At 36.3% G+C, this 18,883-nt stretch overlaps 1 pseudogene; it reads left to right on the forward strand.

The window, feature by feature from the left end:
• Positions 1–724: 724 nt before the first annotated feature.
• LOC149224939 (pentatricopeptide repeat-containing protein At3g26782, mitochondrial pseudogene) lies at positions 725–4,224 on the forward strand (annotated as a pseudogene).
• Positions 4,225–18,883: the final 14,659 nt, after the last annotated feature.

Consider the following 18,883-nt stretch of genomic DNA (forward strand, 5'->3'; position numbering starts at 1 on the left):
AATTGTTTCCAAAGAAATAATTATTATTAATCTGAAAAACAACCTCAAAAAATAAAACTATAAATTAAAATTCAAAATTTTAATAATAAATTTTTTTATTTTTTATAAATTTATTATAAATAATATAGCAAAAAAAATACGCTAGAAATTAAAAAATAAAAATAAAAAAAAATTTAACCTTAAATATTTTATTTTTATTTTTTTTAAAATTAAGAAATTATTCTTTACTTAAATTTTTTAATTTTTTCACTAATACTTATAAAAGTGTATTCTTTAATTTTTTTAATAATCATTATTAAAATCTAACTATATAATTATAAATAAAATTGTAATTTTTATTTTTTAAATTATATTTCCAAGTATATAATATAGTTTTAGTGGGTTTAATGGTTACCGGCGTGTGTTTCTTCTTAAGAAGTTACAAATTCAAAACCAAAAAATAAAATATATACGCAGTCAAATCACAACCTGAAAGTAAATCCCTTATTCCACAAACATTTTCATACATTAATTTGATATTTAGTTTAACCATCAATTTAAAATTAAATAACTAAATAAATTTTATACCTTCCCAAATTATTAATGCAATTTCAATCAATAAAATATACCCTTTTAATTTTTTTAATCAAATTTTAATAAAAATAAAACAAATAGAAATAAAAATATTTAGATTAGTACGGTTCCGACTCGACATACTTCGAGCAAAGTTTAAAACCAGCGTTTTTTTCTTACTGGAAAAAAATACTTCGAGCAAAGCAATGCTCACCGCTAATGTAACGATTGAGATGGCCAATGGTAACCTCACTTTCCGCTCCATTCAGCCGTCCTTTGTTCATTCCATATTTCCTTCTACTCCCTCGCCAAATATTCACAGCCCACTATCCCCTTCATCCAAAATCACTGTCTCAGGATCCCAATGGTAATATCAGCACTTACGTTTCTATCTTGGAGACCTGCACAAACATCCATACACTTGAACAACTCCAAGCCCACCTGCTCATAACTGGACTTGCAGAAACCCCCTTGTTGGACACCAAACTAATCAATATATATGCGAAGTGTGGAAGACTAGAGGATGCACGCAAAGTGTTTGACACAGCATGTGTACGAAATATATTAGTATGGAATGCAATGATTAAAGAATATGCACAAAAGGGGCCCTGTGAAGAAGCCCTCAGACTTTATTACAGAATGCAGAAAGAAGATATACAGCCAGACAATTTCACATTTCCCTATGTGCTCAAGGCGTGTGGTAGCCTGTTGGCTCTGCAAGAGGGTAAGTGGATTCATCATCACATAGTTAGGAGCGGACATGAAAGAAATGTTTATGTGGGAAATGCTCTCATAGACATGTATTCCAAATGTGGGAGTTTAGCGGATGCGCGGGATATGTTTGACAATTTGAGTGAACCAGATGTTGTTTCCTGGACTGTCATGATTGCTGGGTATGCCCAGAATCGACATGTTGGAGAAGCTTTGGAGTTGTTTCGTCGAATGCAGACCACCTGGGTGCAACCCAATCCAGTAACTATATTGAGTGTAGTCACGGCGTGTCGGCATCTAGGGGATCTGCAGGTTGGGAAATCGATTCATAATTACACAATTAGGAGGGGATTCGATACAGAATTGTTGGTGGGGAACTGCCTTATAGATATGTATTTGAAGTGTGGTAGAATTGACTTAGCCAGGGGAATGTTTGACAGAATATCTGGAAGGAATGTTGTTTCTTGGAGTACCATGATTGCTGGATATACGCAAAATGGACATGCCCTTGAAGCCTTGGAACTCTTCAGACAAATGCAAGAGGCTAATGTCAAACCAAACTCCGTCACTATCATAAATGTGCTTCCGGCATGTGCTCAACTGGGAGATCTGCAACGAGCTAAATGGATCCATGATTTTGCAGTTAGCAATGGATTTGAATCCGATATTTCTGTAAGGAATTCGCTTATAGCTATGTATGCGAAGTGTGGAAATGTAGAGAATGCACGCCAAGTGTTTGACAAAATGTCCAAAAGAGATGTTGTTTCTTGGAGTGCAATGATTGCTGGGTATTCTCAGAATGATAATGACCCCGAAGCATTGGTGCTCTTCAATCAAATGCAGCAGGCACGTGTGAAACCAAACTCAGTCACCCTACTGAGTGTGCTTTCGGCATGCGCCAAGTTAGGTGCCCTGCAACAGGGCAAATGGGTGCATGATTATGTAACTGACAATGGAATGCATTTTGATATTTCTTTGCAAAATTCGCTTTTAGATATGTATGCTAAATGTGGGAAAATGGAAATTGCGTGCAAAGTATTTGAGCAGATATCTACAAGAGATGTTGTCTCATGGAATGCAATGATCTCTGGCTACTCCCAAAATGGATATGCTAATGAAACCTTGACACTATTTCATCAAATGCAACTGGCACGAATGTTGCCTGACTCGGTAACGATCGTTAGTGTCCTCTTGGCATGTGCACATTTGGGAACTTTGCAACAAGGAAAGTTGATCCATGATTATGTAATTAAGAGTGGATTAGAATCTGATGTTTTTGTGGGGACAGCCCTCATAGACATGTATAACAAATGTGGGAGTGTACATATTGGACGCCAAATTTTTGACAAAATGTCAGAAAGAGATCTGGTCTCATGGAATGCAATGATTGCAGGCTATGGGATGCATGGGCATGGGCAGGGTGCAGTTGAACTTTTTAACCAGATGCAACAGACAGGCGTGAAGCCAGACCACATCATCTTCGTTTGTATTTTATCTGCCTGTAGTCATGCAGGCCTTGTAGATGAGGGCTGGCGATTATTTGATTGCATGAGCCGTGATTATTCAATAACCCCTAGAGTGGGGCACTATGCATGCATGGTTGATCTTCTTGGACGTGCAGGCCGTTTGCAAGAGGCACATGACTTCATCAAAAGGATGTCATTGCAACCTGATATTAGAGTGTGGGGAGCCTTGCTTGGTGCATGCAGGATTCATAATAACATTGAGCTTGGAGAATGTGTGGCCGAGCATCTTTTTAACTTAAATACGAAAGATGCTGGGCACTATATACTACTGTCGAACATCTATGCTGCTGCTGGCAAGTGGCATGATGCAGCCAAGGTGGTAACAATGATGAAAGACAAAGGCTTGAAAAAGACACCAGGCTGTAGTGTGATTGAAGTAGAAAGGAAGGTTCACACATTTCTTTCGGGAGACAAATCTCACCCTCAGTCTCAAAAAATCTATGCAATGTTGGAAACCTTGAGTACACAGATGGAGACAGCAGGGTATGTTCCAGACGTGAATGATGTGTTGCATGATGTGGAGGAGAAGATGAAAAAATACATCCTTTATGGTCACAGTGAAAGGCTTGCCATTGCTTTTGGACTTATCAATACAAGCCCTGGTACTACTATACAGATCACCAAGAATCTTCGTGTTTGTGGGGATTGCCACAGTGCCACAAAATTCATTTCCAAAATTGTTAGGCGAAAGATTATTGTAAGAGATGCATATCGATTTCATCATTTTAAGGATGGATTTTGTTCTTGTGGTGATTACTGGTGATAATGAAATCAATTACACCAAGCAGATGTTCATGTAAGTAGAAACCAATGCAAATTACTCGTCCTCTCTTCTTAGCTTGTATTTATGTCACATATTTTGTTTCGAGCAGGTCTGACATATAATGCACTTTTTTGGAGGCATAGATATTTAATATTTATTGGTCTTTGGAAATTAAGACCAACAAAGCTGAGGTGTTAGGCCACTTTCACGCTACAAGTTTGATCGAAACTAGGTTAGGAGTGAGTTCAGAGACTCTATGGATGCGGTGGACTAAGTTGAATTGGACACCCAATCTGGATTCGGTTTCAATTCATTAAATCCGTTGGTCTTTGGAGATTAAGACCAACAAAGCTGACGTGGAAAGCTGCTTCCATGCTACAAGTTTGATCAAAAGTAGATTCGATGTTGGAGTTCAGAGATTCTATAGATGCCATGGGTTGAGTTGAATTGGACCCCCAATCTGGATTTGTCTTCAAAAGTTTCCAATGTTGATGCGAGGGTGTGAGAACAATGTAAAATAGCTGCAAGAATAATGCAACAGAATGGATCAAGAAAAAAAGGATATAGTGTGACTCATAGTTACCAATTCAGCCGAATTGTGCTAAAGAATTCAGAAATTCGGAAATTCAGTTCGATTCGGTCATAATATGCCCAATATAAATTGTTGATCATGTTTTCTGAGAAAATTTTTGCAGAATTCTTGTAGTAATTCATTCCCAGCAAACCCCAGAGATATATTTCCGATGATTCCCTGTGTCCTGCCTGTGAAAAATTCAATTGGGGTACTTCATTCATTACAAGTTACCCAATGATTCATCAGGTGAGCTCCTCTTTAGGTACCAACTTATTGTAAATTTTCAGCACAGCTAAAGTTCAACTGCCTAGTCCACTTAATTAGATGTTTTTCTCATTATTCTGAATTCGATGAATCCCAATAGACAGATTGGGATCCCTTTATTCTTAGCCTCCCTTTTATGCGGCTTCATTCTTATTCAGAAAGAAGGAATTGAAAGTTCCTTTTCTCTGTCTCCACTCTCATTCGATTACAGGGTCCACTACAAAACTGCAAGCACTGGCATGACATTCAATTACCAGGGTCCCTTTCCAGTGGTCTACAACAAAACGGGAATGGTTGAATTCCACTACCCATAAAAAATAGTTTTCTAACATGTTTAAGTATTTGTAAGATGTATATCCCCAACTTTTTTCCATTTTGGATTTATGACTGCCTAATTTTTTCCAAGTCGATTCAAATTCAAATTTGTGCTGGAACACGGTAACCATGGTTTGAATTTGAGTGAAGATGGTTAAGTCCCCAGTTTAACCTTTCTAGAATGTTCTCATTTTAAGCTAAAATAATGATTTAGTTGTTTAAAGTGATTTATTGTAGTCTAGACTGCCCTATGAATCAGCCCTTTTCTGGCCATTTAAAATAACGAGAATGGAAATTGGTATTTTTGGACTAAAATCGGGCAAGAATCATTTTGCATTTAATAGAATTGCAGATATTAAATGTTTACATTGTACAATCCAGTTGCTTCAGAGTTATTAAAGGTGCTGAATCCATTTCTGTATTGAAAATAGTGATTTAATCAATCCAACATTGCAGTCTGGCAAAGATTGCCTGATCGGATTTTGGCCATGGCAAACCAGAAAGGGTCAGAAACATAAAATGTTTAAACTTTACTTAGTTAAAGATGGTTAAGGCCCCAGTTTAACCTATCTAGGATATTGCAAAATACATTTTAGTTGGTTAAATGATTTTAACCTATCTAGGATATTCTCATTTCAAGGCAATATTTATTTGAGATGGTTAAATGGTCTCATTTTAATCGGATAGATTGTGGAAGGCTAAACGAAGCTTAATTTGCAGCTAACCACATATTCAAAAACTAACAAAATTATGTTTCGTTCTTCCTCACGTCTCCAAGAAGAATTTTAGGAAACATACACATGGAAGCAACGACGCTAGAAAATGTTAATTTGCAGCTAACCATATATTCCAAAACTAAAAGAAATATTTTTCGTTCTTCCTCAAGTCTCCAAGAAGAATTTTAGGAAACATACACATGGAAGCAACGAGGCAAGAAAATGCCAATGCAAAATCAATGGGGGCAAAATTATTCTATTATAATAAGAACTAAAGCGACAATCAATCAACAAAGAGGGTATTCATTCCAATGATGAAGGGGAACTTGAAATGGAGCAATTGCTTATGAGAAATAAGAGAAGAATCTCATAAGAGAAGAAAGAGATTGCGAAGATATGCCAACCTCATCAATGGAGGAAGAAGAGGCTTCTTCATTAAGAAATGTAAAGTTCTTTGTTAACCCAATATTATGTGAAAATGATGGAAGTTTATATCTTGAGGTATCAATTGATAGATAACATCAATGGAGCAATACTTTGAGGGAGGGAATTGAGATCCGTCGTAGGTCAAATTTGTGTAATTACAAACCTTAAGAAGCACATCACCATATGGTGAATATATCCACTACAATGGATGGAACATTGGAATATGAAGTCAAATATAAAATCTTGAACCAGCATATATTCGTTACTATTAAAATAAACAATTTTTTCCTTGCATTACTATTAAAAATAAACAATTTTTTCCTTGCATTACTATTAAAAAAAATCAATTTTTTTTCTTGCATGTGGAAAGGTGAGCAAAACCTCCCTAAGATTCCAAAACGTCAAAGTAGAGATATATCAAAATGTCAATCAATATATGGATTCTTCTATTCTTTGTTAATAGTATTGCATTTGTTAGAAGGTCCATTATAAACCTCAACCTTCTCTATGAATGGGTTCAAACCTCATGTCCTAAATGAATTTCCTCTTTCAACTTGATTAGTGAAGGAGAAACTTGCTTATACTAAAAGAGCAAATGTGCAGTGAGTAGGGGGAGATTTGTACTTAAAAGACAATATCCAAGTATATCTGATGCCAAGGATTTAATATAGCATGAAAATAGACCTTAGAGTCCTCCATACTTGACCATAACATTAACCCATAGAGAGACTACTCAACAAGCACAAATGAGAAGAGGATCTTGTGGAGGATTCAATGAGGGGAAAGGGCCAATTAGTTTTTGATTTGGAAAAGAGGGTTTCATGGAGGATCTAGTGAGGGGAGGGAGGAGGGATCCAAATAGTTGTTGATGTGTAGTCAGTGTACTTAGGTCGAATATAAGGTTGATTGTAATGCTAATTTGGGGCCAAGAAGATATGATTCAATTAGTGGAGTAGTATATGTTTAGTAGAAAGTTGATGAGAACAAATCCAAGTTAAGAATGAATTGACACCAATTTTCACTATGAAGAAATCCATATGTAACAAGATAGTCTATGAAGAAGAGCCATGATTGTAGAAGAATACTCTTAATATCAAATATGTGTTTAGAGTTGATAGTGGATCAACTAGAAATATGGTATACATGTAGTTTTTTTGACAAATTAATAATGAAGATAAAGGCACACTCATGTGTTTAGAGGCAAAGGTAGTTTGATTAATATTGATAGTGGATCAACTAGAAATATGGTATACATGCAGTTTTTTGACAAATTAATAATGAAGATAAAGGCACACTCATAGCCAAACAAAAATGGTTGCTACCATATTTAATACGAGGTGAAGGGTGATTATTGGTGAGGATAACACTTACTGAAGCTTACCTCATCCCACTAGGAAGGCCATGTTAAATTGAAAGCATGCAATCCATTATTGTAGGAAGAACTATTATTTCACCTAGCATGGAAAGAAGCTCAATTTCTTAGGGTCCTACCCTAGTCCCCTTATTTAAGATACTTTATTGATGCATGAGGCCACCTTCTGTGACTAAGGCACAATAAATAGTTAGTTAATAATCACTCATTGAAAAAATGGTCTACTTTATTAATGGGGCCCAAAATAGTTTATAGGTCATGGATTTCAGAGATCTGTGGCTTGAATCTTTTGAATCATTGACCGGAGAATCCACAGTTTTAACATTTTTGTACCAACGTTTCAAATCTCAAATGGGATCCATCATCAGGATATTTATTAAAACAAATTAATATTAAATTATATAAAATTAATTAAAAAATTAATTATTAATTAAAATTAATTAAAAATTATTTCAGCCGACAGTTTGTTGTTCTAAAAGTTTTATCCTCATCTCTATTTATTATTTCTTTGTTGCTCTTCTGTCATCATCATTCTCATATCCTGATGATGGATCCCATTTGGGATTTGAAACGTTGGTACAAAAATGTTAAAACTGTGGATTCTCCGGTCAATGATTCAAAAGTTTATAGGTCCTTATTATATGTGGATCAACAAATAGTTATGATTTTCTTTTGATAGCTATATATTGAGTCGAAGGATGCATAATGTTTTGACAAGACTTGCTATTGTATTTAGAGTTTTACTCTATCAAGTTGTCCTCTTAAAAAGGCAAGTGAAAAATAGCTCTCTTTTTTAATATCATTGAAGAATATTCTTAGGGTTTATCTATTTTCTCTTATGTCATTTGGTTTGACTATGTGGTTACAAAAAAATCTGGGGTTAAGTACATTACAAGTGGTAGGGCACAAAGTGGGAGAAAATTTATCTTTTGCATATTTTTGGTGCAAAAATGAGGATGACAACACTTAGGTCAATTTCTAAAATTTGTGTAGAACTTGAAGAAACCAATCGTAGATCTAGGTTCCTCTAGAAAAACCACCTAATTTCAAAAAAAATTGTCCAAAATGGAGTTTGAGAAGTTGATATTTTTTTCCCATAGGAAAATCTGGGCAGTTCAACCCCGAAGGGAATCTTTTGTTAATTTAAAATTCGTCTTTTTTAGGGTTTTTTTTCTAATGATGACCATATAGTTTGCAAATTGGATATATTTTGAGAGTACACAAATTTTGGTCAAACCAATGCTACTAAGTCTAGAAAAAGTCATTACATTTCATAATTAGGTCATGATAGCCAATTTAAGATGTGTAATAGAAGTTATAATCATTTTACAGGTTTTGCCTCAAACCCTAAGTAAGTTATTTTCCTCTGATTGTACAATTTTTTCTTAGGTCAACAAGCTTCTAAATTTGGGAAGGGGGAGGGGGCAGGGGGCAGGGGCGATGGGGTGGAATTAGGAGATGTGTTTCGACGTCTTTATATAGCACAATTATTTGTCATTCAATAAGCAAAATTATGGTCAAGAAAGAATAAACATAGGAAACATTAATGGAATCACATTGTCGGAAACCCTTATAACACATGTTGGTACCCCTTCGAGTAGTATTGTATCAAAAAATACATGTATACGAAATTTTACTTCCACTTGTCTTTAAGTATATAGGAGGTCCTTGAAGTATACCTGAAACTAGCTTTATGTAAACCAATCAACCCTCTTGTTGTTATAGTACACGGAGAACAACACTTAAGGATATCACTCTCTAATACTTGAGTAACCAATTAGCATAGCTAAGGGCGCAATTGAGCTTCCTTAGTTAGTTCCCTGAGATATTGGGCCAAGTACTACTATTGGACCCTGCACATATATCGTAAAGCTATAGCACCTAACACACCCTTATCTTTAGGACCCAGTATCCTTTTCCAGTGAGGTCACCCATGTTGGAGCCCTATAAACCGCCTTATACCAACACCTCAGACAATATGACCACCCACTCTACTATTGGTATGTTGGACAACTTGCAAGCTAACCTCCAACATACTAAATGTGTTATGAAACCAGCTCACAAAAAGATAGAAGAGATAGATCAACGCCTTAGAATTCAGCCTCTTCGAGGGGGCAACCTCCTTTACATTACACAAATGAATGATTCTTTGATGATTCAAATGACAAAACCTCCTTCCTATATATAGGAGTCTAAGGAGTCACAATATAACCTAGCCGACCTAACAATAATAATATAAAGGCACAAAAATAATAATAGAGGGATTCTATGGGGCACAGTAATAACAATATGGTGACAACAAAGGCACAACATATTAATAAGGGATATAACTACAATAGTAATGGGGTAATCACTAGTATTATAGGGACCTAACATGCCCCTCTCCTTCAAAAAAGTGTTGTCCTCAACGCTTGAGTAGTTCTAGATGCTTCTGTATAAAATTCTCATCCTCCCATGTGGAATCTTCAGTAGATAAGTTCTTCCACTTGATGAGATACTCCGAAATTGATCGATTTTGTAGCTGTTGAGTTCTTGTTTCTATGACTGCTTCTGGTTCCAATATAATTTTTCCTTCCTCGTCAAGTTCTGGCAATGTTGTTTGAATTGGGAGCTTGTCGCCTATAACCTTCTTTAAACATGAAACATGGAAAACTGGGTGCACTCGAGAAGCTGCAGGAAGCTCCAATTTGTATGCCATAGTACCAATCTTTTGCAACACCTTGTACGGACCATAATACTTTGGTGATAATTTATTATCCTTCTTAGCTTGCTTGAGGGACATTTGTTTATATGGCTGTAGCCGTAGAAATACCCAATCACCTACATCAAAACTTCTTTCGCTGCGATGTTGATATGCCTGTTGTTTCATTCTATTCTGCGCCAACACGAGGTTATCCTTTAAGAGTTGGAGGACTTGTTGTTGATGCTCGATGTGATGGATGGTGGCTGATATCCATAAAGTGCAATAAATGGGGTCATTTTTGTTGCTGTATGGAAGGAAGTGTTATACCACCATTCAGCCAGAGGCGACCATTTGACCCATTGTGTCTGTTTATCAGATACAAAGCAATGAAGATATCCTTCCAAACATTTGTTTACTATCTCAGTTTGCCCATCAGATTGAGGATGATAAGATGAGCTATGAGCTAACTGAGTACTGAGACAAGAAAATATTTCTGTCCAAAAATTTCCAGTGAAAATGGGATCTCTGTCACTTACAATAATCTTTGGGTTTCCATGTAGCTTTTGAATTGTTTCCATAAATGCAGTAGAAACTGTACTGGCTTTAAATGGATGTGATAATGCACAAAAGTGTGCATACTTGGTAAGTCTGTCAACTACCACCATGATGACACTCTTTCCCTCAGACTTGGGTAAACCTGTGATAAAATCCATTGAAACCTCCTCCCAACGTTGGCTTGGAATGGATAAAGGTTGTAATAGACTCGGGGTCTTAATTGTTTCAACTTTATTTTGTTGGCAAACCAAACATTCTGCCACAAACTTTTGAATATCCGATTTAAATCCATCCCAAAAAAAATCCTTCTTAACCTTGTGGTAAGTTTTTAAAAATCCTGAGTGCCCTCCTAAGGGAGAAGTGTGCAATTCCATAAGAATCTTTTGTTTGAGTTGGGAATTCTTACAGAGGTATAAGCGATCTTTGTACCATAATGAATCATTTTTCCAATTAAATGTATCAGATGTACTGGAATCTTGTTGTAACTTTCGAATAAGTGCCCACACTTCTTCATCATTCTTCCATTCCTCCCTTGCTTCGTTTATCCAATCTGGTTGGATAATAGAAATGGCGCACAATAATGCTTCCACATCCTCATTCTTTCTTAAGAGTGCATCTGCCACCCTATTTTGCTGCCCTTTTTTGTAGATAATTTCAAAGTCATAACCCAACATCTTTGTGACCCACTTTTGTTGCTCTTCAGAGGATAATCTTTGTTCTAAAAAGTATTTAAGGCTATCATGATCCGTTTTTACCTTGAAGTGTCTTCCCATTAGGTAGGGTCGCCATTTCTTAAGTGCATGTAGTATTGCCAACATTTCCTTCTCATAAATAGCTTTGTGTAAAAACTTTCCCTTGATTGGACGACTTTCAAAAGCAATGGGTCTTTCATCTTGCATTAAAACAACACCAATTCCATTTCCTGAAGCATCACATTCCACAATAAAGGTTTTTGTGAAGTCCAGTGTAGCTAAGACTGGTGCTTGGCACATTGCCTCTTTAAGATGTTCGAAGGCCTTTGTTGCTTCTGGAGTCCATGAAAATGCATCTTTCTTCAATAATGTTGTTAGAGGTGCTGCTATTCTCCCATAATTCTTAACAAACTTGCGATAATACCCTGTCAACCCAGAAATCCTCGCAGATGCTTTATGGATGTGGGGATTTTCCATTCCTTAATGGCTTTAATTTTGCTAGGGTCTACCTTAACTCCTTCATGAGATACAATATGACCCAGATATTCCACCTCTTGTACTCCAAAGAAACATTTGGATCTTTTTGCATATAATTATTTCTCCTCCAATAGTTGTAGCACCCTGTCAACATGTTCAACATGATCCTTCCAAGACTTTATGTAAATTAGTATATCATCAAAAAATACCAACACAAATTTTCTAAGGAAGGGTTTGAAAATGGAATTCATCAAACCTTGAAATGTAGAAGGTGCATTGATGAGGCCAAAAGGCATGACCAAAAATTCATAATGACCCTCATGAGTTCTAAACGATGTTTACAGAATGTCTTTAGTCTTCATTATGATTTGATGATATCCTGAACAAAGATCCAACTTGGTGAAGTAAATTGATCAATGTAATTCATCCAGTAATTCATCAATGACAGGAATGGGAAACTTATCTTTAATAGTGAGCTTGTTGAGCTCCCTATAATCTGGACACATGCGCCATGATCCATCCTTCTTGTGCACCAATACTACTGGAGCAGAGAAAGAACTTTGACTAGGTTGAATTATACCAGCCTCTAGCATTTCTGCAACCATACATTCAATTTCACTCTTTTGGGCATAGGGATATCTGTACGGCCTGGTGTTTGGAGGAACAGTTCCTGGAATCAGATGAATAGCATGATCACGAATAGATGGGAGACCTTTGGGAGTCTCAAATACCTTGGAATGATTGTCGAAGACTTTTTGGAGATCTGGAGAAATAGATGATTTTGATGTGAAAACATTTATCGAACATAATTGTGCAATTACACCTCTTTGTTCCTTTTTTAGAAGCTTTGTCATACCGTTAGAGCTGATTATCTTTCCCGGTTTCCCTGCAATACCCCTTAATTCAACTTCCTTTCCTTCCACATAAATTTTCATGAAAAGTTCTTGAAAATCAAAAGCTATGTACCCAAGGATTGTAGCCATTGGACTCCTAGTACAACCATTTGAATGGAAAGCATTAGGCTAATCAATACATATTCTCCCATGGATAGCTTGATATTATGGCACTTTCCAGAGCAATTTATTGTTCCTCCATTTGCAACTATCACTTGACACTCTGGTGCTGGATATAGGAAGCAATTCAATTCTTTTGCTACCTTACAATGAATAAAATTGTGGGTACTTCCTGAATCAATCAACACTATTACCTTTTTTTCTTGATTTGTCCTTCTATCTTGATGGTTTGAGGAGTGGTAATTCCAGCCAATGCATTACAAGATATGGTCGGATTCATTTCTTCTTTATCTAGGCTTTGTTCCTGGAGTATATCCTCTTTTTTTGACCTTTCTTGCTCCTTTTCTTCTTCTTCTTCACAATCTATGTAGAATAATTTCTTCTCAGCACACTTATGACCTTTAGTGTATTTGCTATCACAATTGTAACAAAGCCCTTTTGCTCTTTTTTCTTCCAATTGTTGTGGTGTCAACCTTATAGGTTGTGGAAGACTAGGGGCAACAACACTTCCATCTTTATAGTTGTGAGTGGTATGCTTCCTGGTTGCCATAATTTTGCTTTCCATTTTTCTTGCTAACCTGAATGCCTTCTCTAATGAATCAGGTTCCCAAAGGCGAACATCATGTTGGATATTATCTTTAAAGTCCCTATGAACACATCAATCCTATGCTCCTCTGGAATATTTTTTACCCTTATGTTCAATTTTTGGAACTCCTCAATGTGCTCCATTATTGAACCCTTTTGTTTGAGACTTATCAATTGGCTAAAAAAAGTGTTGCTTTTTGTATCCTCATAATGTGCTGTCAATTCTTCCGTAAAAATTGCCCAAGTGATAATTTGTTTACGTGAGCAAAGCCATTGATACCATACAAACTGATTTGGTTCCAAATATAAAGTTGCAATACGTACCTTTTGTGTGTTTTGCACATTATTGAGATCGAAAAATTGCTCCATCTGTAATATCCATGTTGCGGGATCCTTGCCATCAAACTTCCTCATATCGATTTTTGGAATATGGTGGGTCTTCGATCCAAAATTAGAGTCTATGAAATCATGATTAACATTACTTTTGTTCGCATCATGAGTTTCCTTTGCTACCCTTTCACCATTAGTAAGTATTTCTTGTAGAAAATTTGTCAAATCTATCCTCAAATCATCAATCTCAGCTTCCACGCCATTCATCTTAGCTTCCACGCCCTTTATCTTAGATTCCACGCCAATTATCTTAGCTTCTGTTAGCTTTTGTGAGAGTGAAATTTGTTGCACTTGGTCTTGTAATTTTGATATGTCATGTAGCATTTCTTCCTCTTTTTCATGAGTCATGCTAGAGCTTTCAGGTTGCTTACTAGGTGTTTGCATTTTCTTTCATCGGGGCATCAGTTACAGATAATAATGCTCTACTATGCCTTTTGAATTCCTTCAAAATAATTTTTCAAACCAAGCTTAAGCAAAAATTTAAAAAATCTACACACTTTTTTTCACTTTGGAGTTCGATATTGTCTTTGATGTAGCTTTGTAATTTCGGATCATCTAGTTTTGAAATTGCGACCCGCAGTGGCCCTCTGTGTCCTCTTTCCAATGCCACCAGTTTGATCCCAATTGGATTCTCCAAGGAAGAGTTATGTCAAATCTCCCACAGTGACCTGATTATAGACTAGTTCAGTAGAGCGAACTTGTACGACGTGCCACATGTTCTTGTTTCGACCTTTGGCTCTAAAATATATATACAAGAAACTACAGTCCGTCGTCTTTCTGTGTCTTCTTACGAAATTTCAATCTGATGCTCAAAGATAAAGTTATGACGATTTTCCCCAGGTCACCTGTTTGGAATGTAATTTAGGAGTCTGCAAAAAGACCAACTTCCTCAAATCATATCTCCGCAAATATAGCGCGAAAAGCTCTGAAATTTGGACCCGAGGTTCAATGCGATTTCATCTCAAATGGGTTTTTTTTCGCTTCTGAAACGCCGCAAAAAAAATAAAATAATAAATAAATAAATAATAATAATAATAATAAAATAAAAAATAGAAAATTATAGCGAAAATGCCACGATGACCTATTTGGAGCAACGAAACCCTAGAATCCAAAGCTCTGATACCAAATGTTATGAAACCAGCTCACAAAAGATAGAAGAGATAGATCAATGCCTTAGAATTCAGTCTCTTCAAGGGGGAAACCTCCTTTACATTCCACAAATGAATGATTCTTTGATGATTCAAATGACAAAACCTCCTTCCTATATATAGAAGTCTAAGGAGTCACAATATAACCCAGCCGACCTAACAATAATAATATAAAGGCACAAAAATAATAATAGAGGGATTCTATGGGGCACAGTAATAACAATATGGGGACAACAAGGGCACAACAATATTAATAAGGGATATAACTACAATAGTAATGGGGTAATCACTAGTATTATAGGGACCTAACAAAATGGACCAAAAACAATTGAGATTAGAAGTTGGATGAGAAGTTGAATCAACAAACCCTTGTCAGCTTGGAAAAGTTGTTGAATGAGAAGTTGGTGTTTATGCCTACTTGAGGCATACCAAAAGAAGGCCACTGGAATGCACATCATATTAAGTTGCACCAAGAAGAAACTTCTAAGTCAAAGCTTTTTAGTAATCCATAACCCTTTGCAAGTCCTTACAACCATAGACCAATGGATTAACATATGGCAACATTTTCCTAAAGTGGACCTAAACAAGTTTTATGTTCTTGACCCGTCATGATGGGTCACCCAAATGGAACATTACTTTGTCCTCCATGGCGTTATTGATGACATGATGAAACTTAGGGTGGGGGTCTTGTGTTTGGATCTAGAATGATGGCAATAGTGGGAATGGCATAAAAAATCCTATGCAATTTACATCACCTACAGTTAGTTTATTAAAGCTATCCATGTGTGTTTTGAGAGAGACACTTACTATTTGGGGCAACCTACTAAGTTACATCAAACAAGTTTAGTTGCAAAATTTATGTCAGCGTTTGCGCAATTAGTTATCCATACAAAAACCTTAATAGATTATTCATATAAAGAATGTTTCGTTAGTGGCCTCAAGGAAGATATTTGAGCACAAGTCAGAATGCAATGTTGTGTTGCCTAGTTGGAAGCATCTCAAAGGACACTAGAAGTTGCAGTGATTGTGATCAACGCTTAAACTAAAAAATTCATCTTCCATTCTTTGAACTCATCTTCCTTAGGTTAATTCCCTAAGCACAACCCCTACTCATCCCTTGAAAGTATAAAGGTTGTCTCTAGCAGAAATGGCAGATTACCAAAGATTTGGACTCTACTATAATTGTGATGAAAAATATGCTCCAATTCATAAATGTAAAGAATAAAAGTTGTTCCAAATTGATATGACCGCTCCACCTCTATCAAAAGACATAACTACCAAAGAGACGTGTAAGTTACTAGTTAAAGACACCAACATTCCTACTCAAGCATCTATCAAACCTCAATGCCCTTAAGAAGAACCACTAATCTCCTTGCATGCATTGTCGAGCATTTCGACTCCACAAACCTTCGAACTTAGGGGCTATATCAAGCAATGACAAGTAGTCATTGTGTTTGATCATGGAAATACTCACAATTTTATTCACAAGCACTCGGTAGAAGAAACCCATTCTGTTGTCGAATTGGTGCACAACTTCCAAATTATGATCACCAACAATGAAATGTAGGGGCAAATTTGAAAATGTCAAACTCCAAATGGGCAACTATCATCTCAAAGCTCATCTATTCACCATCAATATAGGTGACTATGATATAGTTTTGGAGCATAATGGTTATGCACTTTGGGACCAATTACCATGGATTTCAAGGAACTATATATGAGTTTCACTCAAGAGGGACATATACACACCCTTCAAGGGATTCAGGCAGGTCCTTATGGAATAGTCAATTGTGATTGTATGGAGAAGTTATTAAAGAGGCCACTCTGTCATTATTTCCCAATTTAATGCCATACAAATTATGGAAAGCTTGACACAAGCAATCCACTCATACTTGCAACAGATCCTCAACAAACTTCAACGAGTCTTTGAGAGGGTGTACTCCTTTCTCATGGAGAGCATGACCATGTTATTCCCCTGATTCCAAGAAGTCAACCACCAAATGTGTATTCTTATTGACACCCTTTACACACAAAAAATGACATAGAGAAGATCATTCAAAAACTATTAGATGTAGGGAACATACATCCCAATACAAGCCCTTACTCATCAATAATAATCATGGTATTAAAGAAGGAAGGCACTTGGTGCTTGTGTCTTGATTTTAGAGCTCTCAATAAGTTGACAATCAAGGACAAATTTCATATCCTAGTTATTGATGATCTACCAAATGAACTTCATGGAGCCAAGTTTTTCACTAAGCTTGATATGTGTTCAAGATACCACAAATCAAGATGAAGGAGATAGACATCCTTAAGACAACCTTTCGAACACACTAAGGTCATTATGAGTTTCTAATGATGTGTTTTGGTCTTTGTAATGCTCCATCCACTTTCCAAAGCCTAATAACCAATATTTTCAAACCCTTCCTATACATTCTTGTGTTGCTCTTCTTCAATGATATCTTGATCTAGAGGAAAGCATAAGAATTTCACATGGAGCATGTGGATAGATCCTTGAAACTTTTGAGGGACAACCAATTATTTCTTAAGCACTCCAAATATGCTTTTGGGGCTCGCAATGATGAATATTTGGGTTGCATTGTATGTCAGGACGGAGTACGAGTCAATCCAAGAAAGTAGCATCTATGCAAGATTGGCCCCATCCCAAAACATTGAAGAGATTGCAAGGATTCCTAAGATTTAGAAGCTACTACAGGGAATTTGTGAAAAATTATAGCACTTCATTGTTTTAAAAGATGCCATGTGCACTACTCTAGTATTAGCAACATCTGGTTTTACTAAGATTTTTATATTGGAATGTGATGCCTCACGAAAGATCTTAAGGCAATGTTGATGCAAGAAGGACCCCCCTTGGCATATACCATTAAGCATTTGTGTGACCACAATTTGGAAAAATTCACATAGAAGGAAATGATGGTTATCCTTCATGTAGTGGATGCCTCTCATGCATATCTCATAAAGAGATGTTTTCAGATCAAGATTGACCATCATTATCTAAAGTACTTCCTTGAACAAAGGTTGTCCTCACTGTTATAACATAACTGGGTCACGAAGATGCTAGGGTATGATTATGAGATTATGTATGAGAAGGGAAAACAAAATGTTGTGTTTGACGCTTTATCTAGATAATTTGAGGGGGATGTATCACTCCTTGCCTTATCATTACCAAGTCCAAAATGGCTCAAGGAAGCCCACAACAGATGGCTAGCAAAGAATACTTCAAGGAAAATCATCCAACAACTTCAAGCAAATCTAAACCCACCTAAAGGTTATAATTGAAACAAGATACAATATGGTATAAAGGGCACATTGTTTAACAAAATATTTAGGCTTAAAACAACGATTCTTGGAAGGGCTACATTTGTCACTAATAGAAGGTCGCTCTATCTTTCATAAAACCTATGAAAGAACCAAGTGTTGATTCCTTTGGGAAGGAATGAAATAGATATCTAGAATTTCATAACATCTTTTGGCACTTCCCAAAGAAAGAAGGGAGAGATGGTAAATATGCCAATGGCATTGCAATGATGACCAATCCCAACATAAATTTGGATAGGTATCTTAATGGATTTTATGATGGGACTCCCAAAGGTGGGTAACGAATTATTCATTATAGTGGTTGTCAAACACCTTTTAAAAGTTATTCATTTTTTGCGCTCTAGCTCATTCATTCACTTCTTCCTTAATTGCCCAATTATTGATAGATCAAATCTTTAAGCTACATGTACACCCACTTCCATTGTCTTGGATCAAGACCCCACATTCACCAACAAAATTCGGCACTAGCTATTTAAACTTCAAGGTACATACCTAACTATGAGTGCTAAATATCATCATGAAATTGATAGTCAAACCAATGTAGTCATCAAGTTCTTGGAAACATATTTTAGATGCTTTGTTTATGAAAAGACACACCAATGGACACAATGGCTTCCCCTTGTCAAATTGTGATACAATACCACTTATCATGGAGCTATGAAAATTAAATCATATGAAGTTGTTTATGGTCGAAAAACCCTATCAGTGTCAGGCACCTCCAAGGTTCATGTAATGGATAGAACACTTCACACCAAAGAAGCCATTATTTGTACCCTTAAAGA

This window comes from Pinus tabuliformis, chromosome Q, assembly GCF_031772625.1.
Source record: "Pinus tabuliformis cultivar Carrire ecotype Pingquan chromosome Q, CPIR1, whole genome shotgun sequence".
Classification (NCBI taxonomy): domain Eukaryota; kingdom Viridiplantae; phylum Streptophyta; class Pinopsida; order Pinales; family Pinaceae; genus Pinus; species Pinus tabuliformis.